Raw genomic sequence first — 27,712 nt, 5'->3', positions numbered from 1 at the left:
CGAAGTTAGGGATAATGAAAGAAAAGGGTCTTGGCGTCATCCTTTGATCCATCTGGGAAATGGGACTGAATGTATCTCCATAACATCTGCCGGCTTTAGTTACTTATCAATCCTCCCTTCATCAAGAGTGACCTTCAGCCAGAAGATAACCCAGCTGGAGGAAATGATCAGGCAGAGAAAATACAGCTGGGGGAACGGTTGAAGGGTTTCTTGGCCCGTCCATCTCTCTTCTCAAGTCTAGGACGATGTGGGAGACACTGAAAACACAATGGTCTCACCCAGCCTTCCCCAAAAAGCAGAAGGCAGATTCCTGGTCCTGACAAAAGCCCTTTTATTAAACAAATGTGAATTCCTCTCATTCCCATTAAGCCAAGGCCTGGCAAACAGTCTTTCATAGGAGTATTTATGACCACAGACCTTATCTATCTTGGAAAGCTGCCATGTAAATATTGTCCAAACGAGGTGCTGTGCAAGGAAAGGCTGGGCACAGAGTCTCTGAGATTCACAGACAGAGCTTCACACTCCTGAAACGAATCTAATGACCGAACAAACGATTGTCTCCTGCAAAGTCCACTCTGCTTTCGCTCCTCTTATATTTCCTATGGGAGGTGCCAATCACCTCCAAGGTGTGGCTTTACTCCCAATCCCTTTTATTAAACTAATGTGAATTCCTCTCATTCACACACAGCCAAGGCCTGGCAAACAGTCTGTCAAAGGAGTATTTATGACCACAGACCTTATCTAGCTTGGAAAGCTGCCATGTAAATATTGTCCAAATGCAATGCTGTGCAAGGAAAGGATGGGCACAGAGTCTCTGAGATTCACAGACAGATCTTCACATTCCGGAATGAATTGTTTCCTGCAAAAGCCCACTCCCCTTTCGCTCCTCTTACTTCCTATGGGAGGGGCCATTCACTGTCCACCTGTGGCTTTACTCCCAAGCCTACCCTGATTTCTGAGTTGTTTTTTTCTTCTGGCAGCGCTGTGCATACACACACTGGGAACAGGCTCCAGTTGTTCCTCTGCCTCACTGCTATCTAGCTCCATAGGCACCTGATCACTGCCAGATGGCCTCGGCCCCGTCTCTGCCTCTGACGCAGAGCCCTCGTCCGAGCCTTCCCCAGCCTCCAGAACTGTCCCATGCTCCCCCCCCCCAACCTCCTTACTGTCTGACACTGCTGCCAGTTCCGCTGGCCACTGGTGGGCCACAACACTCATCACATCCTCCACTAGTCTGTTGGTAGGAGTGGGGTTGGAGCTGGAGCAAGGAACGGGAGCTCAACCCGTTGCACGGCGCTCAAACCTGGTCTTTCCAGCTGACAAAACTCAGCATCTTTAACTACTGAGCCATCGCGCCCCAAGTTCAAAGCACGAAGGGTTTATTTCTACCACCAATACACGAGGTTCTGGTCAGCCAATGGCCAAGCTAAATTGATGCTAAATAAGGGTCAACCCAATTCCCACGGGACAGAATCTGGGTCTCTTGAGGATGAGCATTGACTCCAAGCTGATGATGCATTTAACTCCGCCCTTGCACTTAGTTTGCTCATCTCCAGTTTGCTTGTTATGAGTTTTGCGCATACCCTTTTGGGCAAACCTTGGACGAACTGGGCATGGCTAGTCTAGTGAAGATAAGGACCAGGGGAGACAGGATAGCAGTCTCCCAATATTTGAGGATCTGCCACAGAGAGGAGGGGGGGGGAAACAACCGATTTTGCAACTGAAGGCCAGACATGGAAGAATGGATGGAAATTGAACAAGGAGAGAGATTCAACCTGGAAATAAGGAGAAATTTCTTGATAGTAAGTACGATCAACCCATGGAACAGAAGTTGCCTTCAGAGGTTGTGAGAGCTTCATCACTGGCGGCTTTCAAGAAGAGATTGGACTACCATCTGTCAAAAATAGTGTAGGGTCTCCTGCTTGAGCAGGTGGTTGGACTAGATGACCTACAAGGCCCCTTCCAACTCTGTTGTTCTTTAACCCACACAAATGTTTAGTTTAGTTTAGTTTGCCTTTATTTGTATGCCGCCCTTTTCCCTGGGGTGACAATTCAAAAGGGGGGGGGGAAGAAGACAAACAATAGACAATACAGCATGTTAAAAAAAGAAAACACAACAGTCGCACAATTTGAGTGGGGCTACAATCTTAACCCCAGGCCAGCCGGGACAGCCAGATCTTTAAAGCGGCGCGGAAGGACTGGAGGGTGGTGAGGGTCCGAATCTCCACGGGGAGTTCGTTCCAAAGGGTCGGAGCAGCCACCGAGAAGGCTCTCCTCCAGGTAGTTGCCAGTCTGCACTGGCTAGAAGATGGGATTCGGAGGAGGCCTAATCGATGCGAAATGATCCAGTTAACTAGCCCAAAAGGTTAGAGTCAGCCCCCAAGGGATCCTCAATGAGAACTAGACAGTTTGATAGTATCCATACTCTCAAGACCGAGATGATATTCTCAAGAGGGTTTTTTTTTTTAGGAATTTGACCCCTGCATCCAACGACTTCCCAAATTGCACTCTTCATGTTATGGGAATACATTCAGCGATGTTCTTCCTGAAATTTCAGTTAAGGAGAAGGACAATTCATCTACAGTTCAAATGGTAGGCTGATTAGATTTTAGGGGTGTGAAATTGTATTTTTATCAGAACTCGGAGGTGTACAACTTGGAGATAAGGAGAGAGAAAATATTAAAGAGTTCTCAGCTCGGGATTTCATTTTGAGGTCTGAAATTGAAAGCATCTCATCATTTCGCCACCCCTGAAATCTGTCCTCCCATTTATTTATTTATTTTAATGGCCAGGGATGGGAAATGCTACCAGGAAGAGAGCCAACCTAAAACGAAGGAGAAATTTCCTGACAGTGAGAACAACCAATAGGTGGGACGGAAGTTGTGGGTACTCCCAAAACTGGAGGAGTTTAAGAAGCAAATGGACAGCCATTTGCCTGGAATGGTGTAAGGTCCCCTGCTTGGAGGTTGGACTAGAAGACCTCTAAGGTCCCTTCCAATTCTACTTTTCTAGGTTAAATGTTAGAGCTGAGGTGGTGCAGTGGTTAAATGCAACACTGCAGGCTACTTCAACTGACTGCAGTTCTGCAGTTCGGCTGTTCAAATCTCACCGGCTCAGGGTTGACTCAGCCTTCCATCCTTCCGAGGTGGGTAAAATGAGGACCCGGATTGTTGTTGGGGGCAATATGCTGGCTCTGTAAACCACTTAGAGAGGGCTGAAAGCCCTGTGAAGCGGTATATAAGTCTAACTGCTATTGCTATTGTTCTCAAGTTGCAGGGCTGGAATTTAGACTGTGATATTGAAATTAATTTTTTTTTAAAAAAATGCAGAAGAAGGCAAAAGGAAACATAGGATTGCCAAGCCTTCTACATGGACATGTATGAAGCTTCCAGGAATTAAACTAGTATTGAAAAAGTTTGATTTGTCTGTTTTACTTACTTAAAGGTAAAAGTTAAAAGTTCCCCTCACACATATGTGCCCCCTAGAGTTCCTGACTCTAGGGGACGGTGCTCATCTCCGTTTCAAAGCCCAAGAGCCAGCGCTGCCCAAAGACCTCTCTGTGGTCATGTGGACGCCATGACTCAACTCCCGAAGTCACACAAAATGCTGTTCCCTTCCCACCAAAGGTGGTCCCTATTTTTCTACTTGCATTTTTATGTGCTTTCGAACTGCTAGGTTGGCAGAAGCTGGGACAAGTAACGGGAGCTCACTCCGTTGTGCCTTATGCGGTGCTAGGGATTTGAACCGCCAAACTGCCGACCTTTCTGATCAACAAGCTCAGTGTCTTAGCCACTGAGCCACTGCGTCCTTTTTACTTACTTCCTGTTTTCAAAACTGCAGCTTGGTATAAGTTAAGTACGAAGTCTCGGGAAGAGGGTTTAATCCAAGACTTAAGTTGGCTGCCAAGAAATTGATGTGGGTGGAACAGAAAGTAGTTTATTCTCTACTATATTCTGGTGTTTGTTTGTTTGTTTTTTATATCCCCAACGCCATTCATGCATTGACTGCCTCCTCCAGACGTTGGCAAAAACAGGAATTAAGAATTTCAAATCGCAGAGTGAAAAAGATGAAAATAAGCAACAACGAAAAAGGAAAACCACAGCCATCACACCACCACGACAAAATCCTTGGCAAAATCCTTTTGAGACAGGGATCACACTGCTTCTGCCTATAGATTTCAGCAGCTGATTGGAACTTAATGTTCCTTTTTTTTCTTCTTCTTCTTTTTCTTCTGCTGGTAGAGTTGAAAAAGCAGCAATAATCATCATCGTAAACCTGTTGCCAATTAAAGCGGGAACGACACAGAGCCAGAGGCCTTCTGCCAAAATAATCTCTACTGCTGAGGTTGTTGATCCTTTCCCTCCACCACTGTTTTTGACTCTTTGCTGAACCCAAAAACAGAACCGGCGTCCGGCTGAGAGGCTTGGAAAGGTTTCTGAACAAATCCGTGGCAGGTTGAAGGGACGCAAGCAACCCTTTGAGAGCGAGGAAGCAGGCAGGATAAACAAAATAGCGGGAGAGGGATAAAGCATCAAAAGCCCCAGTAATGCCAACGTTCGGCCCCCAAAAAGGAAACCAGACAAATCCATGGCATCGCTTTTTTCCCCTCCCACCCCTGCTGCTTAATCATGGCAACCGATCAATTTTAGGATCAACAAAATCTGAGGACCGTTTGAGGGACACAAAGATGCCAGGATGAATTATATCCCATCAGTTCAGTTGATGGGTGTCCTGCAAACATTGGTTGTGTGTAAGCATGTGTGTGTTTGTTTAAACAAACACAGAGAGGCAGAGACAGAGAGAAGGAGAGTCAGAGAGAAGGAGAGAGGAGAGAGAAGAAAGAGAAAAGGAGAGAAGAGGGAAAGAAGGAGAGAGAGGAGAAAGAGAGAGGAGAAAGGAAAGAGAGGAGAGAAAGAGAGAAGAGAGAGGGAGGAAAGAGAGAGGTGAAAGAAAAGAAAGAGAAAAGGAGAGAGAGAGAGAAAGAAGGGAGAGAGAGCGGAAAGGAGATAGAGAAGAAAGAGAGAGGAGAGAGAGGAGAGAAAGAGAGAAGAAGAGAGAGGGAGGGAGAGAAAGGAGAAAGGAAAGGAGATAGAGAAGAAAGAAAGAGAGAGGAGAGAGAGGAGAGAAAGAGAGAAGGAGAGAGAGGGGTGAGAGAGGAGAAAGGAGAAAGAAAAGAAAGAGAGAGAAGGAGAAGGAGGAGAGAGGGGAGAGAAGGACAGACAGAGGGCAGAGAGAGGGGGAAGGAGATACAGAGAGAAGAAAAAAAGAAAGAGAGAAAGAAAGAGAGGAAGAGAGAGTATCAGAAAGATTATCTGGATAGGAATGGCCTCGTAAAATCCGAAAACGTATTTAAATGGAACCAAAATCAACCTAGAAAGGAAATCAATGGGTAAAAGTGTGCCGCAGGAAAAAAACAACAGACATTTTTACCACCTAGTAGTTGAAGAATAAAAAAAATAAAATCACCCTGTAAAATTGCACTTGATGGTAATGTGTTTACCGAAGGACATTTCATATAAAATGTCCCCTATCAGAGTCTTTCCTTTCTAGGCAGAAGAACAAGGAGGCCTTCCACACTTTCTGACCCCCCCTGCTTCTTTCTTTCACCCAATGGGAAGTAACACACACTCGCACACTCACTCACACGCACGCTACTTCATCCCACTGGGCAGATATTGCCAAGTTTATTTTTCCTCCACATATTCATTCCTCTCTTTCCCCCAGAGAGCTGGAAAGAGTTTTAAAATTCTCCCTGGTGGCTTGGCTGCCAAGGCACTTATTAACAGATTGGAGTGTTTTTCTTTCTTTTTTTTCTTTCTTTTTCCTTTCTCTGTCCCTTACTTCCTGCTTTCCTTCCTCCCCTCTTTCTTCCATTCTTCCTTTTCTTTCTTTCCTTCCTTCCCTCTTCCATTCTTCCTTTTTCTTTCTTTCTTTCCTTCCTTCTTTCCTTCCCTATTTTTCATTCTTCCTTCCTTTTTATTTTCTTACTTTTCTTTCTTTTCTTTCTTTCTTTCTTTCTTTCTTTCTTTCTTTCTTTCTTTCTTTCTTTTTCTCATTCACCCTCAGAATCCCTTCCTTTCTTCCCTCCTCCCCTTTCTCTCATTCGACTCCCTTGCCTCCCTCCTCCTTCCCTCCCTCCCTCTTTCTCTTCCCCCTTTCTGCTTTTCTTTCCTTTCCTTCCCTCTCTTCCCCCTTTCTGTTTTTCCTTCCTTCCTTCCTTCCTTCCTTCCTTCCTTCCTTCCTTCCTTCCTTCCTTCCTTCCCTCCCTCCCTCCCTCCCCTCCCTCCCTCCCTAATTTTAGAAGAGTCAATGTCATTGGTATTTCCTAAGAAAGGACAAAATGACGGTGAACCATCCATCAGGATGAAATCAGAAGTGGGTGCATAAATATGGGCGCCAAGAAGGTGGGGCCTTTAAGAAAGATAAACCGAAAGGAGACAGCTCTTCACATCCTAAGCAAAATCGGAATCCTTCATCCATCAGTCATTAATGTTGCCCAAATTTGTCACGGAGCATCGGTTAAGGACAAGCGTCATTATTGATGTATTGTCTCTCTTTCCAATGAGAACAAAACATACCAAGAAGAAGAAACAATGAGACATTCAATTTGTTTCTTTCTTTTATCTCTTCAGTTGCTGCACCTAGAAATGGCAGAATTGAGGGAGTATAGTTACTCCTTGACTTAGTCCGCTTAGTGACCATTGGAGGTTACAACAGCATTAAAGGAAATGATTCACTACCGCTTTTCACTACACTTACAACTGTTGTAGCATCATTGTGGCCACGGGATCAAAATTCAGACGCTTGGCAACCGACTCATATTTATGACGGTTTTAGTGTCCCAAGATCCAGTGATCAAATTCAGGTGCCTGGCAATGGACTCATATTTATGACAATTGTGACGTCCCCAGGTGTGTGTGTGTCACATGATTCCCCTTTTGCGACCCCCTTTTGAGACCTCCTGACAAGCAAAGTCAACGGGGAAGCCAGATTTATTTAACAACGGTGTTACTAACTTAACAACTGCAGTGATTCACTTAACAAAGGTGGCAAGAAAGATCATAAAATGGGGCGCAAGACACACTTAGCTGTCTTGCTTAGCAGCAGGAATGTTGGGCTCTATTCTGGTCGTAAGTTGAGGACTAGCTGTATAGCCTCACCTTCCAGTGAGAACAAAACTTACTGAGAAACAGCGATGCCATATTCAACTCGTTTCTTTTACCTCTTCAGTTGCTGCACCTAGAAATGGCAAAATTGAGAGGGTATAGTTCATTTAGTGACTGTTTGAAGTTACAACAGCACTAAAAGAAGTGGCTTATGACCGTTTTTCACACTTATGACCATCCCTGTGGTCATGTGTTCAAAATTGCTTGACAGTTGATACACATTTATGACGGTTGCAATGTCCCCAGGGTCATGTGAAAATCTTTGGCGACTTTCTGATGGGCCAAGTTCATGGGGAAGCCAGATTCACTTAACAACCATGTGACTAATTTGCTTAACGACCCTGGCAAGAGAGGACAGAAAATGGGGCGATACTCACTTCACAACTGTCTCGCTCAGCAACAGGAATTGGGGCTCAATTGCGACTTTCTGATGGACCAGATTCACTTAATGACCATGTGACTGATTTGCTTAACGACCGTGGCAAGAAAGGACAGAAAATGGGGCGATACTCACTTCACAACTGTTTCGCTCAGCAACAGGAATTGGGGGCTCAATTGTGGTCGTAGAGTGAGGTCTACCTGTAATATTTAAAACTTGGTTAGTGGTTAAAATTTTGTTAAAACACAAAAATGAAACGCAGTTTAGGAATGAAATGCAGTTTAGGAATGAAATTCTTATTAGATTTATTTCCTTTTTTTAATGCCTCCACAGTACTGAGTTACCTTAGTACTCGATTCCTTCAAAACTCATCAAATTTGGTATTTGAGGATTTTTTTTTTTATTTTAAATTTTTATTTTCAAAACAAACAGAGGAATTTTTGCCACCCCGCCCCAAATGTTGCTAAAGTGGATTTAATAATGAACGTGCTGCAAAAGGAACTAGGGGGACAGCCATAGAGGCGGACAGGAAGTCAGCCATGTTGGGAAAGTCACTACAAAAGGAGGGGGACAGCCATAGAGGCTGGACAGGAAGTCGGCCATGTTGGAAGAGTCACTACAAAAGGGGAACTTCCACAGGGACGGACAGGAAGGCAGCCATGTTTCCTAGGTTGCTCTCATAGGAAAAAGGAATAGACCGAAGGTTTCTCCCGCCAAAACAGAAGGTCACGTGGTTTGTTTTGGTACAGGTAGTCCTTGAGTTACGGCCACAATGGAGCCCCAAATTTCCGTCGCTGAGACAGTGGTCCAGTGAATCTTGCCCCACCCCTTTTTATGACCTTTCTTGCCACCGTCGTTAAGTGAATCAGTGCAATTAGTTCAGTTAGCTACATAGTTGTTAAGCGAATCCCTGCTGTGTTACGTTAGCAACACGATCGTTAAGTGAATCCGGCTTCCCACATTGACTTGGCTTGTCAGAAGGTCAGAAAAGGGGATCAGGTGATTCCGGGGACACTTTAATCGTCATAAATTTTAATCAGTGGCCAAATTTTGATCACATGGACATGGGGACGCTGTGATGGTCGTTAAGTGTGAAAAACAACGGTCCTAAGTCCCTTTTTTCAGTGCCGTGGTACTGTGTCACGGTCACTAAACAAATGGTCGTAAGTCAAGAACTACCCCATTCATTTTGCTCTTTCTGGATGCAGAACAGTTGTAAGTTGAAGACTATTCGTGCTTGTCTCAGCTCCCGATTAACGCCGAATACCGAGGTATTCTATTTAAATGATCTGGTTTTTTTCTTATGTTTCTTTTTTTCCCTATATTATTTTTGGGGTTGGCATTATTGGAAAAGTGTTTGAAATAGGGCAGCCATTTGCTCTTCAGATTTTTTTTAAAAAATACTTGATTTTTATGACTATTTTTCTTGTTGCTGCTGCGGTCGTTAAACGGACCCCCCCCCCCCAATTGAGTTATTGGAAATCCCCTGGGATGATTTTAAATGATGATCATGAGCCTGGGAAAAATGCATGCTGGTTGTTGAGCACCAAAATATTGGTTATGTGACCTCAATGGTTGTAAGAGTGAGGACCGGTCATAAGTCACTTTTCCTATGCTCTCAGAGTACCTGAATTTTAGTCATGTCCCCGCAAGGATGACTGCAGTGGTTGTAAGAGCGAGGACTGGCTTTAAATCACTTTTTCTACGGTGTTAGAGCAGCTGAATTTTAGTCATGTCCCCGCAGGGATGACTGCGGTGGTCGTAAGAGTGAGGACTGGCTGTAAGTCACTTTTTCTGTGCTCTCAGAGTACCTGAATTTTAGTCATGTCCCTGCAAGGATGACTGCAGTGGTTGTAAGATGAGGACCGGTTGTAAGTCACTTTTTCTACACTGTTAGAATGGCTGAATTTTAGTCATATTCTCGCAGGGATGACTGCGGTGGTCATAAGTGCGAGGAGCGGCTGCAACTCACTTATCCAGCTCACTTATCAAAACTTCCAACCGTCATTAAATGAATGGTCATAACTCAGGGACGGCCTGCAGCTTGCGAAACTGCATGGATTCCCATACCTTTGGCTGTGACTAATGGAGTGATTAATGGAGTGACTAATGAAGTTACGTTTTTCAAAATTTGGGTTTTCAGGAATAAAATGGAGAGATGGTTATAAGAGAAGGACTGAAGCAGTGGATAGAATAAGGAACGGCCTTTTCTCTCTCCCCCCCCCAAACTATTTCCTGCCATGGAGAACAGTTGAATAACATTCCTGGGGGGGTGGGGGGGTGCAAAACCACTGGGGGATGCTATCTGAATACAGATCTAGGCTAACTACTCCTAAGTGAATAGCTACAGGCGGTTACAATACCCAGAGAGGAAGCGATGAAGATCCTTCTCTTCTAGTGAAGAGAAGGATCAGGGGATACAGGATAACAGTCTTCCAATATTTGAAGGGCTGCCTCAGAGAGGAAGGGATCAACCTATTTTCCAAAGCACCCGAAGGCCAGACAAGGAATAATGGATGGAAACTGATCCGGGAAAGATTCAACCTGGAAATAAGGAGAAATATTCTGAAAGTGAGAACAATCAACCCATGGAACAGAAGTTGCCTTCAAAAGTTGTGGGAGCTTCATCCCTGGAGGCTTTCAAGAAGAGGCTGCACTGCCATCTGTCAGAAATGGTGTAGGGTCTCCTGCTTTGGTGGGGAGGGGGTTGGACTAGATGACCTACAAAGTCCCTTCCTACCAGGGATGGGTTGCTACCAGCATTACTTCCAGTTTGTGTGTATTTTTTTTTTGCAAAGGGTGGAATCTAATCAAGGAGAGAAGCAAACTTAGAACTAAGGAGAAATTTCCTAACAGTGAAAACAATTAATCAACGGAACAACTTGCCTCCAGAAGTTCTGAATGCTCCAACACTGGAAGCTTTCAAGAAGAGATTGGACAACCATTTGTCTGAAGTGGTGTAGGGTTTCCTGCCTAAGCAGGAGGGTTGGACTAGAAGACCTCCAAGGTCCCTTCCAACTGTGTTATTCTATAAAATCCAGAACTAGTCTCTCAAAATTCTAGTCCCCAAAACATAAGCTGACAAATGTCTGTATATATTGGAGCCCAGCAAACAGTAGGGGGCATGAGAGCTCTATTGCGAGGCCACACAGGCAAAAAAGGATGAACACCATGCATGGAGTTGAAGGGGCGCATTTGAATAGATCTGTCCTACTTATTTAAACTGATAGATTCATATGTGCTTCTAATTTATTTTTTGTTGGTGCCTGATAGGCTTACAGATGCATGCAGAAGGAAGAAGGGATTGCTCTGTGCCTCGGATGCGTAATAGATGGGGTTGAATTTCAAAGGAGCGGAGTGGAAAGGGAACTCAGCAAAATCACAAGCGGGGGGGGGGGGTTGCAGATGAGATGTAAGAACGTTAGAAAGATCTCCATGGATTGACCCATATTGAGCTCAACATCCCGGGTCGAATAGGAATAGGAATGGGGACATGGGCTGGAATAGGAACGGATAGAATTAGAATTAGAATTAGAATAGGGATGGGATGGGAATAGGAATAGGAATAGGAATAGGAACATGGGATGGAATAGGAATAGATAGAATTAGAATAGAATAGAATAGAATAGAATAGAATGGAATAGGGATGGGATGGGAATAGGAATAGGAATAGGAACATGGGATGGAATAGGAATAGATAGAATTAGAATTAGAATAGAATAGAATAGAATAGAATAGGGATGGGATGGGATGGGATGGGATGGGAATAGGAATAGGAATAGGAATAGGAATAGGAATAGGAACAGGAACGGAACATGGGATGGAATAGGAATAGATAGAATTAGAATTAGAATAGAATAGAGATGGGATGGGACGGGAATAGGAATAGGAACATGGAATGAAATAGGAATGAATAGAATTAGAATTAGAAAAGAATACAGAATTAGAATTGGGTAGGATAGGATAGGGCAGGACCTTGGAGTTCTTCTAGTCCAGCCCCCTGCTCAAACGGGAGAACCTATATCAGGTGGCTGTCCAATCTTTTCTTAAAAACCTCCAGTGATGAAGCAGTCACGACTTCTGGTGGCAAGTAGTTCCACTGGTCTCGAACCCGAGCTGTCAGCTGAGACACTCAGCATCTTTGGCCACCGAGCTACGGCACCCCCCATGCTTCCTCTCTCTGCCCACTTCTGAAGCGCCGGACGTGTTTGCAGGGATCCCGCAAGAGAGGCAGGCGGTCCCAATGAACCCACGAAGAGTGACCGGGAAAAGTTCTGTCTAGAGAGGTCACCCCTGGCCATGCGCTCGAGGTGCGCCGCGTGGCGGATTCAGGAATTTGCCATTAGTCAAATTAAACTCGCCTGCAGGAATCCGATAAGCAAAAAGGAAGGGACATTTTTTTCCCCCCCCAGCCTTCCTAGAGAGCATCTCTTTGAAGGCCTCACGAGGAAGTAGACTGCTGGCAGGAGATAGGGAAGCCCTTGAAAATCAAGGAAATAGAGGCCTGTTCCTTAATGCTCTGTAGCGTGTGTGTGTGTGTGTGTGTGTGTGTGTGTGTGTGTGTGTGTGTGTGTGTGTGATATATATATATATATATATATATATATATATATATATATATATATTCGTTTTTAAAAAAATCACTATTATTATCAGAAGATGGGTAGAAAAGCAGTAATTGCTCACAGCAGGGATGGAAATACACAAGCCAAGCACAGCTGTCTGCAGGAGGGCCAAGTTATTCAAAGTGCCAGGCAACTTTCTTGCCATGCAATCAGGGTTCCACCCCCCACCCCTACCCCCACCCCACCCCAAGCTCTTGGCAGCATCTCCATTTCATTCCGAGGTCCCCTCTGTTTGGGAATCTCAGTAGGACTGTGGGTGGGGAAGAGGAAAAGGAAGGAGGACTGCAGGGTCCTTGGTGGTCTCTGAGCTTGGTTATTTTCTTCCAGACATTTCATGACCCAACTAGATGACAACATCAGTGTTAGAAGGGAGTGGGGTTTACAGGGAGGAGGAGGAGGACTGTGGGGGTCCTTAGTGCTCTCTGAGCTTGGTGGTTTTCTTGTAGACATTTCATGACTCAACTAAGGAACATCATCAGTGCTAGAAGGGAATGGGGTTTGCAGGGAGGAGGAGAAGGAGGAGGAGGAGGAGGAGGACTGTGAGGTCCTTGGTGATCTCTGAGCTTGGTTGTTTTCTTGCAGACATTTCATTACCCAACTAGGTAACATCATCAGTGTTAGAAGGGAATGTGGTTTGTGGAGTAGAGGAAAAGGAGAAGTGTGAGGTCTTTGGTGTTCTCTTAGCTTGGTTGTTTTTATTAAAATATTCATGACTGGGGGACACATGGGAACAAGGTCAGCCAATGAATAGGCATAGCAACTAAGTCAGCCAGTGGAGCTTAAACAGATATGTGCAGAGAATTGAAACAGAAACTTAAGCCGTCTGCTGCTCTGAGAAGTAAACTAGCAGTCTGTCTGGGCTTGTCTGCTGAAATGAAGCTAATTGCTTGTGTTGGCCTGTAACTCTCCTGCCTTGTGTTTACTTGGAAGAACCACCTGTTGGTATTGTACACTTATTCATCTATTCCTTTGTGTATAAAGAAGTTAATGAATCCAGCTGAATCAGTTATCCATGTGTGCTTTCTGGATTTGAATTTATGCAACATACTCTGACACTTTTCTTGCTGGTCTCTCATGAAGCCAACTAGGTAACATTCATCAGTGTTAGAAGGGAGTGTGGTTTGTGAGTAGAGGAAAACGGGGAGGGGGAGGAAGAGGACTATCCGGTCTTCGGTGCTCTCTGAGCTGGGTTGTTTTCTTGCAGAGGTTTCATAGCCTGACTAAGTGACATTGTGAGTACTAGACGAGAGTGGGGTTTGTGGAATAAAGGAGGAGAAGGAGAACGTTGAAGTCCTTGGTGCTCTCTGAGCTTGCTTGTTTTCTTGCAGACTTTTCATTACCGAACTAGGTAACATCATCAGTGCTAGAAGGGATTGGGTGTTCATGGAGAGGAGGAGGAGGAGGAGGAGGAGGAGGAGGAGGAGGAGGAGGAGGAGGAGGAGGAGGAGGAGGAGGACAACTATCCTGTCTTTGGTGTTCTCTGAGCTTGGTTGTTTTCTTGCAGACATTGCATTACCCAAACTTCCACGACCTAATGAACAAATTGTTTCCTTCAAAAGCCCACTCCTCTTTTCCTCCTCTTTTGTTTCCTATGGATGGGGCCAATCACCATGCACTTGTGGCTTTACTCCCAAGTCGACCCTGGTTTCTTAGTTTCTCTTGTTTTCTGGCAGCTGTGCACATGCGTGCACTGGGAACAGGCCCCAGCTGTTCCTCTGCCTCGCTGCTGTCTAGCTCCCTTTCTCCCTCCGACGCAGAGCCCTGGTCTGAGCTTTCCACAGCCCCCCCTGGACTGGTCCACGTTCCTCCGCAACTCCTCATTGTCCGACTCTGTGGGCCGCAACAGCCATGTCAATTTGAATCCTTGCTTTCATCCAGCGTTTCGTTCATAAGATCGGAGGAAAAAATGTTTCTGTACAATCAGAGCCAATTTAGTTTCAAGATTCAGTTTGAACCAGCAAAAGCTCTTCAGTTGGCCCTGTTTGATTGAGAGATATGATTGAATCAAATCGAATCTCCAAATCAACTCTTTGCATAACTCCGGTAAATAACCGTCGGAGTCCCAATTGAAATTGCAGTTGGCAGAAATATATCTAGGACTAGAAGGCAAAAGAGGGGGAGGAAGAAAAAAAAACCATGAGTTAATTTTCTCGTGTTATTTCCCCCCAGAAATCCATCAGTTATCCAGACTTTAGACAGGAATGAAGTGCTAAAAAGATGAATAATCTCCAATTGGAGGCTTCCAAAGTCGGGCCGATGTCAATAGAATAGAATATTTATAGCTCAGGGTTGAAATGAGGGGTCCAGGGGGCTCTCTGAGCTTGGTGGTTTTCTTGCAGACGTTTCAGGACCCAACGAGGTGACCTCATCAGTCCTAGAAGGAAGTGGGGTCTTGTAGAGAGGAAGAGGAGGAGGACTGTGGGGGTCCTTAGAGCTCTCTGAGTTTGGTTGTTTTCTTTCAGACATTTCATGACCCAACTAGATGACATCATCAGTGTTAGAAGGGAATGGGGTTTGCAGGGAGGAGGAGGAGGAGGTGGTGGTGGAGGAGGAGGAGGAGGAGAACTGTGAGGTCCTTGGTGGTCTCTGAGCTTGGTTTTTTTCTTGCAGACCTTTCATTACCAAACTTGGTAACATCATCAGTGCTAGAAAAGAATGAAGTTTGCTCTCTAGGTATTTCTTTGATGGGGTGAAAGGAACATGGTAGAAGGAGCTACCAATGCAGACAAGGCACAAAAACATAGAGGAAAGTGAAGAGAAGATTTGTATGGAGTTGTATGGTCCTTTGAGCTTGGTTGTTTTCTTTCAGACGTTGCATTATCCAACTAGATAACATCATCAGCGCTAGAAGGGAATAGAATGTATGGAGTGGAAGAGGAGAGAGGAGGGGGGAGGAGGAAGAGGAGGACGACTCCGGTGTCCTTGGCACTCTCTGAGCTTGCTTGTTTTATTGCAGATATTCCATTACCCAACTAGGTAACATCACCAGTGCTAGAAGGGAATGCAAGAACCCCACTCCCTTCTACCACTGATGATGCTATCTAGTTGGGTAATGAAACGTCTGCGAGAAAACCGCCAAGCTCAGACAGCACCAAGGACCCCAACAAGCCAAAATATATGTGCAAAATAGCTACAAATAAGCTGGATAGAAGAGCTTCATCCTACTCCGACAAGGAAAATCTTAGTCCAATTCAGGGGAACAATTCCTTCTGGATCAATGGGGCTTTGGAATTCACCCCGAAGAAGCCCACGACTCTAAATGCTCTTTCCAAAGAGATTAGATTCATCCAGGCAAACCCTAAAATGGGATTGTTAGAGAGAGAGAGAGACAAATTCCTCCAGGCTGTCCTGACCGAGGCTTCCCGAGAGCCCGAAGCAAACTCCTTATCCCGATAAAAAACCCTTTTGTTAATTGACTGTGAATTCTGCTCATTCACATCCAGCAAAGTCTTTCAAGAGAGGATTTATAGTCACAGACCTTATCTGTCTTGGAGAGCTGTCAGGTCCATATCTTCAAAAGTTGGCAAGGAGTCTCTGAGAGTCACAAAAAAATTAAGTGAACTCATGGTCTCCTGCAAACTCCACTCCCCTTTTGCTCCAATTTTATTTCCTCTGGGAGTGGCCCTTCATTGTCCACCTGTGGCCTTACTCCCAAGTCGATCTCTGTTCTTTAGCTGTTCCCTTCGTCTGGCAACTCTCTGGGAACAGGCTCCAGCTGTTCTTCTGCCTCACTGATGTCTGACTCTGAAGGCAGCTGATAACTGGCAAATGGCCCTGGCCCCCACTCTGCCTCCAACACAAAGCCCTCATCAGAACCTTCCCCAGACTCCAGGACTGGCCCATCTTCCTCCCCAACCCTCTTCACTCTCTGAATCTGCTGCCAGCTCTGCCGTGAAAGATTAAAAAAGCTGAAGATTTATTGTATTTTATTTTTTTGCCCGCTCGTAAGGCCCGTGGAAAGCTTGCCACGACAGCGTGGGAGAAAGCTGGGTTGCTGCATAGCTGTGGGTGCCCACTAACTCCTACAATATGGAACCGCTCGGCTTTTGATGAATGTTGTCATTAGTGTTTGCGGCACTTACGGACCTCCATTTATCCTGAGTGACAGTGATTTATGTCCAGGGCGGGTGTCCAGGTGAAAAGAGAGGGAACCGAAGAGCAACCAATAAAATGTAATCTGTGTATATCCTCCCCCCCCCTCCTTCTTTAAAGCCAAATACCAAACGATGGCACTTTGAAAATAAATGCCTACAGTTCTGTCTCTGAGACATGCTTATCGATTCTTTCTTCTTCTTCTTCTTTTTGGGAAAGTGAAACAAAACACACACAAACACACAAACACACACACTCCCACACACCTAAACTTCTCTCCCTCCCCTTCCCTATTCTATTCCTATTCTGTCCTATCCTATCCTAATCCTAATCCTATTCTTCTGTTCTATTCTACATTCTCCTATTCTATTCTATTCTATTCTATTATACATTCTCTGTTCTATTCTATTCTATTCTACATTTTCTATTCTATTTTACATTCTCTATTCTATTCTATTCTATTCTATTCTGCATTTTCTATTCTATTCTTCCATTCCATTCCTCTTTCTATATTCTATTCTATTCTATTTTATTCTACATTCTCCTATTCTATTCTATTTTACATTCGATATTCTATTCTATTCTGCATTCTCTGTTCTATTCTATTCTATTCTACATTCTCCTATTCTATTCTATTCTATTCTATTCTATTCTATTCTGCATTCTCTATTCTATTCTATTCTTCCATTCCATTTTCTATATTCTATTCTATTCTATTCTACATTCTCTATTATATTCTATTCTACATTCTCTATTCTATTCTATTCTATTCTATTCTATATTCTCTATTCTATTCTATTCTACATTCTCCTATTCTATTCTGCATTCTCTATTCTATTCTATTCTATTCTACATTTGCTCTGCTCTGCTATTCTCTCCTATCCCTTTCCCTATCCCTATTCCATACTCTACTCTACTCTACTCTACTCTACTCTACTCTACTCTACTCTACTCTACTCTACTCTACTCTACTCTACTCTACTCTACTCTACTCTACTCTACTCTACTCTACTCTACTCTACTCTACTCCATCCCATCCCATCCCATCCCATCCCATCCCATCCCATCCCATCAGCTTCAAGGCATTATATCAATGTGACAACTTTTCCCTAGGTGAGCCCTACCCTTCGCAACAGACCTCTAACCCTTTCCTCTAACTTTGGTCGTCAGGTTGGATCCCCCTTAATGCTGCAATTGACGTTGCTCCCTCCTCACTTGAGACCAGCCCCGCCTTGCCTCAAGGCGGTTTGATGAAGTTGGGAGAATTCTCTGCTGATGCCTCAACGAACTGAGGAAAACCCCTGATGGCAGGTGACGAGGTGAGAGTTAAAATTAGTGCTTTTATTTTGAGCCCTGATGCATATAACAGGCAAGCAGGAACCCAATTAGTGACCTCTGAACTAGGCCGGCGTTATCTCTGGGAACATACGCCATGCTCTGATTCATTCCTTCTCTTCCCCATCTCCTCTGGTTCTCCCTGCCTTTAACAAGTGTCCCAAAAGATCCAAAAATGTTGGAGGAATTCTAGACAGGACCTGATTTCTGGAGCTATACAGGTAGTGTTCTGTCTGAGGCTTCCCAAGAGCATGAAGCAAACTCCTGGTCCCAACAAAACACCCCTTTATTAATTGACTGTGGATTCTGCTCATTCACATCCAGCAAAGTCTTTCGAGGGAGGATTTACGGTCACAGACCTTATCTGGCTTGGAGAGCTGCCAGGCCCATATCTGCAAAACTTGGCAAGGAGTCTCGGAGAGACATGAACCAAGGAAATGAAGTAATGGTCTCCTGCAAACTCCACTCTCCTTTTGCTCCTCTTTTATTCCCTCTGGGAGGGGCCATTCATCGTCCACCTATGGCCTTCCTCCCAAATCGACCCCTGTTCTTTAGCTCTTCCCTTCGTCTGGCAACTCTGCACATTCGCACACTGGGAACAGGCTCCAGCTGTTCCTCTGCCTCACCGATGTCTGACTCTGAATGCAGCTGATAACTGGCATAGGGCTCTGGCCCACTCTCTGCCTCCGACGCAGAGCCCACATCAGAGCCTTCCCCAGACTCCAGGACTGGCCCAGGTTCCTCCCAAACCTCCTCACTGTCCGAATCCGCTGCCAGCTCCAATGGCTGCTGGCGGGCCACAACAGAGTCCCAGATGTTCAGTGAATCCACCTGGATACAGAATTTGTATCAGTATCCATATGTCCAGGTGGAGAAATGCTCTCACAAGCCTACAATGCCTCTACCACTAGGTCCAGGGGGACAAGCCATGATTAATGGAGAAAAAGAGGTGATGTTGAAGTACTTGGGGGTTCATTTGGATGCGACAGTCCTTCGTCTCTTACTCTAATCTGCTGCCCTAAAACAGGAAGAAGGTTTGTCACCCCTAAAATTGAGGATTTTAACCCAGCCTATTGCATCTCTCAGATTGATGCTGAGATTGAACCTTATACTAGTGTCCAGAACAGAATATTTGAACCTCCCTGATTGAATCTATAAAGACAGGTATAAAGCTGTCTTTCTTTCTCTCTGAGTCTCTCAGGAAGGAGAAAAAAACGGCAATAACTGTTTCTGGCTGGCTTTTGAGTCTGGAGGATATTCTCCTTTCTTTTTCTTCCTTTCTCTCTTTCATTCTCTCTCTCTCTCTCTCTCTTTCTTTCTCTCCCTCTCCCTCCCTCCCTCCCTCTCCCTCTTTCCCTCTCCCTCTCTCCCTCTCTTCCTCCCTCTTCCTCTCTCTCCCTCCCTCTCCCTCTTTCCCTCTCCCTCCCTCCCTCTCCCTCCCTCTCCCTCTCTCCCTCTCTGCAAACTTTTGAATTTTTCAGACTGCATAATTATTCTGGTGCCGGATAAAGAAATAGAAATGTCTGTTTATTTTTTAAAAAATCCTTTAATGATGGTTTTTTTTTTTTTTTTACATTTTCTCACTTTTGCAGAAGAGTAAGCTTGGTACATTTGTTCTATTAAATGGACATAGCTGGAGGTCTGGTTACTTAATAGGGTGTCTCGGGGAAGTTGGGCAGGATTAGAAAAATCAACAATAAAACCAATTTTTGACGCCATGTAAAGGCATAAAGAGAAGAAGGGAAACATATAAGGAAGGGATTGAATGACAAATGCTCATTCCTTTCTTTCTTTCTTTTTTTTAACCGTTTCCTGAACAGAGACGAGGGATTCCTTCACCGCCTCTCAGTTAACTGAACGTATGCTGTTAATAATAACACTGGAAAAAAATAATAATGCTATTTTCCGCCCAACCATGCCAACATGTAATTTTATTTAGCAAAGATGGCAGGTGGCATTAGACACGGTTGCTGGCTACTAGCCGTGCTCCATTTTGCTGGAGCGCCGAATTTCAATGGACCGGAAAACCCATGACATGTCACTTTTCCCTATCTAGGAAGGGAATCTCTTCCTCGGCTTACCTGTTACCTAAACCTTTTAACTGGAACTGCTTGTTAGAGGTTTTCTGGAAATGGAAGGGATGTGGGGCTGGCTGATCCTTGAGTCTCCTGATAAGCTCCGTAGCAGAAGCCTTTGTGGTGGGCGGCACCTTGATACAATACGATAACAATACGATAGCTGAGTTGGAAGGGACCTTGGAGGTCTTCTAGTCCAACCCCCTGCCTAGGCAGGAAACCCTACAGCACTTCAGACAAATGGTTGTCCAATTTCTTCTTGAAAACTTCCAGTGTTGGAGCATTCACAACTTCTGGAGGCAAGTTGTTCCACTGGTTAATTGTTCTCATAGTCAGGAAATTTCTCCTCAGTTCTAAGTTGCTTCTCTCCTTTGATTAGTTTCCACCCATTGCTTCTTGTCCTGCCCTCAGGTGCTTTGGAGAATAGCTTGACTCCCTCTTCTTTGTGGCAGCCTTTGAGATATTGGAAGGAAGGAAGGTGGGAAGGAAGGAGAGAAGGATGGGAGAGAGAAGAATGGGTGGGTGGAAGGAAGGAGAGAAAGAAGGATTTCTCCTTGATGAGTTTCCACCCATTACTTCTTGTTCTGCCCTCAGGTGCGTTGGAAAATAGCTTGACTCCCTCTTCTTTGGGGCAACCCATGAAATATTGGAAGGAAGGAATGAGAGAAGGAAGGAAGCAAGGAGAGAAGGAGGGAAGGAAGGAGAGAAAGAAGGATTTCTTCTTGATTAGTTTCCACCCATTGCTTCTTGTCCTGCCCTCAGGTGCCTTGGAGAATAGCTTGACTCCCTCTTCTATGGGGCAGCCCCTGAGATATTGGAAGACTGCTATCATGTCTCCCCAGTCAGGTTTAAAGCCAGGTGTTTTTTTTTTTTTTGAAAGATGCAGCAGATAAACAGCTGTTTGCTGACACCGAAGGTGCCAAATGATTTTTTTTTTGGATCATAAAAGCTGAGCAGGAAAAAAACAAGAGACTGCTGAACACAACAAAAAAGAAAGAAAGAAAGAGACAGAGAGAGAGAGAGGAGGTGGCGGATAAGCGTAGGAGAATCCAAGGACACAGGGCATAAGTTCTAACCAAAGAAAGTGAAACAGCAGGAAAAGAGAGGGAGGGAGGGAGGGAGGGAGGGAGAGGCAGGACCCAAGAAAAGGAGAAAAGCCTTTGCTGAGCTAACCAACGATTTGCCCCGGTCAGCATTCTCTCTTTCATCTGTGTCTCAGATGATTCACCAGGGAAGTTCTGAGCCATTTGGTTGAGTTTTATTTCTTCATCCCTTCAACCTTCTGTTCTGATCGAGGCTTCCCAAGAGCATGAACTCCTGGTCCCGACAAAAAAACCTTTTGTTAATTTCCTGTGAATTCCGCTCATTTATATCCAGCAAAGTCTTTTGAGGGAGGATTTACAGTCACAGACCTTATCTGGCTTGGAGAGCTGCCAGGCCGATCTCTGCAAAACTTGGCAAGGAGTCTTGGAGAGTCATGAGCCAATGAAGTGAACTGATTGTCTCCTGCAAACTCCACTCCCCTTTTGCTCCTCTTTTATTCCCTCTGGGAGGGGCCATTCATTGTCCACCTGTGCCCTCACTCCCAAGTCGACCCTTAATCTTTAGCTGCTCCCTTCGTCTGGCAGCTCTGCACATGCGCACACTGGGAACAGGCTCCAGCTGTTCCTCTGCCTCACTGATGTCTGACTTTGAAGGCAGCTGATAACTGGCATACCGCTCTGGCCCCCTCTCTGCCATAATTTCTGATGTTGGATTTTCCCCCTTACTAGAGGGAGCCCCCTTGTGCAATACTGTGAAGCTGTTAGCATGGCAACTCCACTGTGCTGTACAGTAGAAGCCATTTTATGGTAGTGTGGTAAAAGCCATTTTAAGGCACAACAGGCTGTATCTTAACAGAACACGCACCCCGAGTGTGTTAGGGGTGTCTTACCCCCACAGTATTTGTTTCCGGAGAGTAAGTCATCTGTGTACCAAGTTTGGTTGAAATTGTGCGAGGCATTCCAGAGTTATGCTGGAACACTTCTAGCAGCTTTAAAAAGTTTAGCCCATCTTCTTTCATTCCTGGGTCAGACCTTTTTGCTATTATTATCCTGATGATTGTCCTTAAAATATATATATATATCTCCAGACAGTGTCTTCAGAACTTAATTTGATTTCGATGGATTTCTCGAAAACCCGGAACACTTCTAAACTGATTTTCAGTATATTACTCTTGTCGAGTCTTTCGGATTTTGTCGGGAAGAATTTGCTGAACTGACATAGGGCTCTCAAATCATGTCCCATAGCCTGAAAAGGAAGAGGAGAAAAGGGACAAGGAGTTAATACAGCAGTTGTTATTAGAAAATATATTGCATTATTCTCCTTTATTTACGAGGTTTCTTAGGGGGAAACCTAGCAGCTGTTGGACCCATCCGTGGGATGAAATAGGAGAACATTACTACTGCATTCAATTAATTTGCTCTCAATGCATCTTTTTTTGGTTGCAAAAAAGAGGCAAGAATAGAATAGAATAACAGAGTTGGAAGGGGACCTTGGAGGTCTTCTAGTCCAACCCTCTGCTTAGGTAGGAAACCCTACACCACTTCAGACAAACGGTTATCCTATCTCCTCTAAAAACCTCCAGTGTGTCAGAGTCTGCAGCAACAATCACATTCAGAAAGCAAAAACAGGTAGTCCTGATTCAGCAGGATTCATTAACTTCTCTTTGTATATAATATAATGCATGAAATAAGTGAACAATACCCAAACAGGTTTTTTCCAATGGGGTAACATAGGCAAGCAAACACAGGCAGAGGAGAGAACAGTTTCAGTTTTAGTTCAGAGCAGCAGGCCAGTTTAGAGCTCAGCACAGACTCGGAGCTACAGAGCTAAGCCACGCCCAGGCTCCCTGCTGACTGAATCAGCAAACAGCCCCCACTGACTGGCTGACCTTGTTGCCATGTCTCTTCCAGTCTGAACTCTAATGCACTGGCACGGTGTTGGAGCATTCCCAACTTCCGGAGGCAACTTCTGTTCCACTGATGAATTGTTCTCACTGCCAGGAAATTCCTCCTTAGGCCTAAGTTGCTTCTCTCCTTGATTAGTTTCCACCCACCGCTCTTCAACCAGAGGTGGCATTCAGCCCAAACTGGCGGCAGAAATTTTGCCAAGTTTGGCGAACTGGTAGCAACAGCCAGCTGGGCATGCCCCCAAACCGGTCCCCCGTGTCGCCGCTCACTCCCCCCGCCCACCAAGTGGCCGCTCGCTCGCCCCGACGCTTTGCATATTGGCTCTCAAACAGTTGGCAGTTGGCCACCAGCCGCCGAAAAGTCCTCCGGTCGGTGAAAAAGCTGCTGCCATCACCACCATGTTCTTCATGCATGCACATCCCATTGCCTTGCAAGTCCGTATGCTTCTGGAATGCAAGATTTCTTTGGCTCTCTCTCGCACCATTTGATCCCAGCCTGTGGTTGTGTTGCAAACCGGCTTTTTCCAGGATGACCACCTGCAAATGATTCCAAAGATGGACAGTGGGTTTGAGGGGTGGGGGGGAGACCCTTCCAACTCTGCCTCTTTGGGGGAACAGGCTATTAAAAGACCCATCGCTGGAGTGCTGGCTCCTGGATGGCGCGAGGATTATAAAACACACTCCTCTCTCCGCTAAAAACGGAAGCATTGCACTGGGCCTCTGGGCCAGAATCCGTGCTGCTGTGAGAGAGCCGCAGAGATGCGAGGGTTGAATGCAGCCGACCTTCTGCAGATGCGTCGTAAGACGAGGCATCTCTGCTTACCAGTTTCCAGCGATCCCCCGCTGGTTTTATTAATCTTCCTCCTCCTCCTCCTCTCCCCTTCCCTTCCTTTTCTCCTGTTGCATATTTTCCTAGAGGGGGATCCGTTCCAAATCTTCTCTACTAGAGCTTGATTTAATACTCAGATCTCTGCGAGAGGAATATCTGTCTAGATAATCAGCCTTAAAATGGCCAGGCCTTTGGCTCTTTAGAAAATGCTTTATTACGTCTCAGCAGCTGAGCGAATGCTGCAGCCATTCCTGTGTCCTTTTCAGCAGCAGAAGATCGGGTGGTGGAGAGGACACGAAATCTGTATTCGAGTCTTCCGTGAGGACTTGGACTCCAGTTTCAAGAGCACTAGAGCGAAATGACCATTGGAAATGAGAGAAATAAGTACATAGATAGCTAGGAAACGGAATATTTTAAGGAGTAAATTTGGGTTATAAGGCTGATAAGGAAAATATTCTCCTTCTCCTCCTCCTCCTCCCCTCCTCCTCTTCTTCCTCCTCTTCTCCTCCTCCTCCTCTTCTTCCTCCTCTTCTTCTCCTCCTTCTCAGAGGAGACACCCACGTTACACCTATCCTCCGCGAGCTGCACTGGTTACCGATCAGTCTCCGGATACGCTTCAAGGTGCTAGTCGTAACTTATAAAGCCCTTCATGGTATTGGATCTGGGTACTTGAGAGACCGTCTGCTGCCAATTACCTCCCAAAGACCCATTAGATCTCACAGGGTTGGCCTTCTCCGGGTGCCATCTACCAGCCAATCCCATCTGGCTATTACCTGGGGGAGGGCCTTCTCTGTGGCAGCTCCGGCCCTCTGGAATGAACTCCCCGCAGGGATTTGGACCCTCACCTCTCTCCAGGCCTTCCGAAAAGCCGGCAGGCCTGGGGGTGATGAGTTCCCTCCCCTCTCGACATGTATGGTTGTGCGACTGTTGCCTATTTTTATTATTTGTATTTCGTTTTTATGTTCCCCTTTTCCCCCGTTTGAATTGTTCGCCGCCTTGAGTCCTCCCGGAGAAGGGCAGCATACAAATAATAAAATTCTATTCTATTCTATTCTATTCTATTCTATTCTATTCTATTCTATTCTATTCTATTCTATTCTATTCTATTCTATTCTTCTTCCTCTTCCTCTTCTTCTTCCTCCCCCTCCTCCTCCCCCTCCTCCTCCTCCTCCTCCTCCTCCTCCTCTTTTCCTCCTCCTCTTCTCCTACCCAAGCATCCAGAATACTTAAATGTATTGTCATAATATATCCATCTTCTAGGTAAAGAGACTTTTTATAACTGATTCTGTCGCGGTGGCGCAGTGGTTAGAGTGTGCAGTACTGCAGGCTCCTCCTGCTGATCATCGGCTGCCAGCAGTTTGGCAGATCGAATTTCACCAGGCTCAAGGTTGACTCAGCCTTCTGTCCTTCCGAGGTGGGTAAAATGAGGAGCCAGATTGTTGAGGGCAATAGTCTGACTCTGTAAACTGTTTAGACAGGGTTGTAAAAACACTATGAAGTGGTATATAAGTCGAAGGGCTAGTGCTATATTCCTTCCTTCCTTCCTTCCTTCCTTCCTTCCTTCCTTCCTTCCTTCCTTCCTTCCTTCCTTCCTTCCTTCCTTCCTTCCTTCCTTCCTTCCTTCCTTCCTTCCTTCCTTGGCATGGTGGCACAGTGATTAGAATGCAGTATGGTGGGCTAATTTCTGATGAAAGTAGCAGTCAGCAGTTCAATCCTGAGTGCAAATGCTGTCCATTTCTTCTTCTCCTTCTCCCTCCTCTTCCTCCCCCTCCTTCCCAAACATCCAAAGTAATTCAATATATTGTCATAATATATGCATCTTATGGGTAAAGACACTTTTTATAACTGGCTCTGTCATTTCTATTGTGCCCAAGTATTTGGAATAGAACCAACTATTCCAGCTGCTATTGGCAGCCACACGACTGCTTTCCCATGTTTCCTCAATTCCTATTGAAATATCTATAAATTTCCTCTGTATATTTTTTATCCGACAAGCGTAATTTTCTCAGCAGAGCCTTGGAGAATATGGAAGAAATCTGAGGGATTTCTGCATGGATCTAATCTAAATATATTTTTTTTATCTGCAATTAACTGGCAGAAGGTTTGGTGATCACGAAGAGCTCAGGACCTTTAGCAAAGGAACTGAAGATGCTCCCGATAAAATGATGTGATAGTCGCCTGACTCACACCTCTTAACTTTCCCATTTGCCACCTATTTCTTTCTGAGCTGCTTGGAATCCAAATGAAATGACTTGGAGAATAATGCGAAATAGAGATCACGGGAGGTTCAGTGTAGAAGCCCAGTGACATTCTCAAGAAATTTGTCAATGAATGTTAAGCAGAAGGAGGTCAGCGAACACTAATAGACTTAATAGACCCGGTGGCCTTTACAAACTTTGATCTGTATCACTGCGAAATACTTTCTTATATTAAATAACAGAATAACAGACTTGGAAGGGACCTCGGAGGTCTTCTTGTCCAACCCTCTGCTCAAGCAGGAGACCTTATAACATTCCAGGCAAATGGCCATCCAGTCTCTTCTTAAAAACCTTCGGTGATGGAGCAACCACAATTTCTGGAGGGAAGCCGTTGCACTGATTAATTGTTTTCACTGTCAGGAAATTTCTCCTTAGTTCTAGATCGAATCTCTCCTTAGTAAGTTTCCATCCATTGCTTCTTGTCCTGCCTTCAGGTGCTGGCAACTGCCAGCTGGATGTAAGGTTGTAAGCTGTAAACTGTAAGCTGATTCAGTGAGGAACTGTAAGCTGATACAACAAGTCTGTTACTGTTTTAAGGTGTGTAGATAGATAGATATAGATAGATAGATGATAGATAGATAGATAGATAGATAGATAGATGATAGCTAGATAGAGATAGAGATAGGTATAGATATGTGACCATTAGACGAAATCTCTCTCTCTCTCTCTCTCTCTCCCTCCCTCCGTCCTTCTCTCTCTCTCTTGTCATGTATCTCATTTCCCTCCTTGTGTTTCATAGCTGAGTGGTAAGGAATTTATCTACCATGTGCATGTCTGTATGTATATATGTGTATGTGTGTGTGTATCTGTATATATATGTATGTGTGTGTATGTGTGTGTGTGTATCTGTATATAGGTGTGTGTGTATGTGTGTGTGTATGTGTGTATGTGTATGTGTATGTTTGTATATGTGTGTATATATAAACTGCAAACAACTTGTCTTCAGAGGTTGTGGGTGCTCCATCACTGGAAGCTTATGGAGTAGAGTAGAATAGAATAGAATAGAAGGATGGGATAGGGATATGAAATAGAATAGGGAAAGAGAAGAGAAGAGAAAATAGAATAGAACAGAGAAGAGAAAACAGAAGAGAAGAGTTGCCTTTATTGGACAATGATTGGACACACAAGGAAGGTGTGGAGGTGTGGAAATAGAATAGAACAGAGAAGAGAAGAGAAAATAGAAGAGAAGTGTTGACTATTGGACAAGGGTGATTGGACACACAAGGAAGATGTGGAATGAGAATAGAGAAGAGAAGAGAAGGGAAGAGAAGTGTTGACTTTAATGGACAAGTGTGATTGGACAGACAAGGAAGGTGTGGAGATGTGGAAATGGAATAGAATAGAATTCTTTATTGGCCAAGTGTGATTGGACAGGCAAGGAATTTTAAAAGGGACTGGACTGCCACTTGTCCCGGATCGTATAGCTTGAGCAGGGGGTCAGACTGGAAGGCCTCCAAGGTCCATTCAAACTCTGTCCTTCCAACTGTTGATTCTATTAATAACTCCTGATCCATCCCTTAGTGTCTACTGTACTAGGGGGAGAAAGAGTATTGAGCCAGGAAGTAAAAGGTGGGTCTGAAGAGTGATATGCCCGAGGTAGCATTTCAGATTACTTCCTTCCCCACACTATATCATCCCCGCCTGTGATATTGGTATCCTGAAGGAGAGATATTTCATTCCTCCACAATGTGCTTTTTCCTGATAGCATCTCTTTGCAAGATAATGATCTGAAACCATCTCTTCTTTCGTGCTGGGTTTTTCTTGCCGAGGATTCTTTGGTACGGCTCCCCCATTCTCTTCCTGTGTTTTCCTCTCCTTGCTGTCTCCCACTGCCCAAAACACCTTCTTTGGAGCTTACTCCTTCCATATTTTTTTTTCAAATTTACATACTGCTAAGATTTGGGGATAATCAAAAGCCCTCCACCTCCAGAAAATGGAGAACAAAACCCATTGCTGTTCCTTTCCAACTTAGAAATGTATTCTTCAGAATACTCATTATCTCT

The sequence above is a fragment of the Thamnophis sirtalis genome, unplaced genomic scaffold (genome assembly GCF_051295495.1).
Source record: "Thamnophis sirtalis isolate CommonGarterSnake01/CBP01778 unplaced genomic scaffold, rThaSir2_p1.2 scaffold_2, whole genome shotgun sequence".
Lineage (NCBI taxonomy): Eukaryota > Metazoa > Chordata > Lepidosauria > Squamata > Natricidae > Thamnophis > Thamnophis sirtalis.
Note: the sequence above shows the minus strand (reverse complement) of the source record.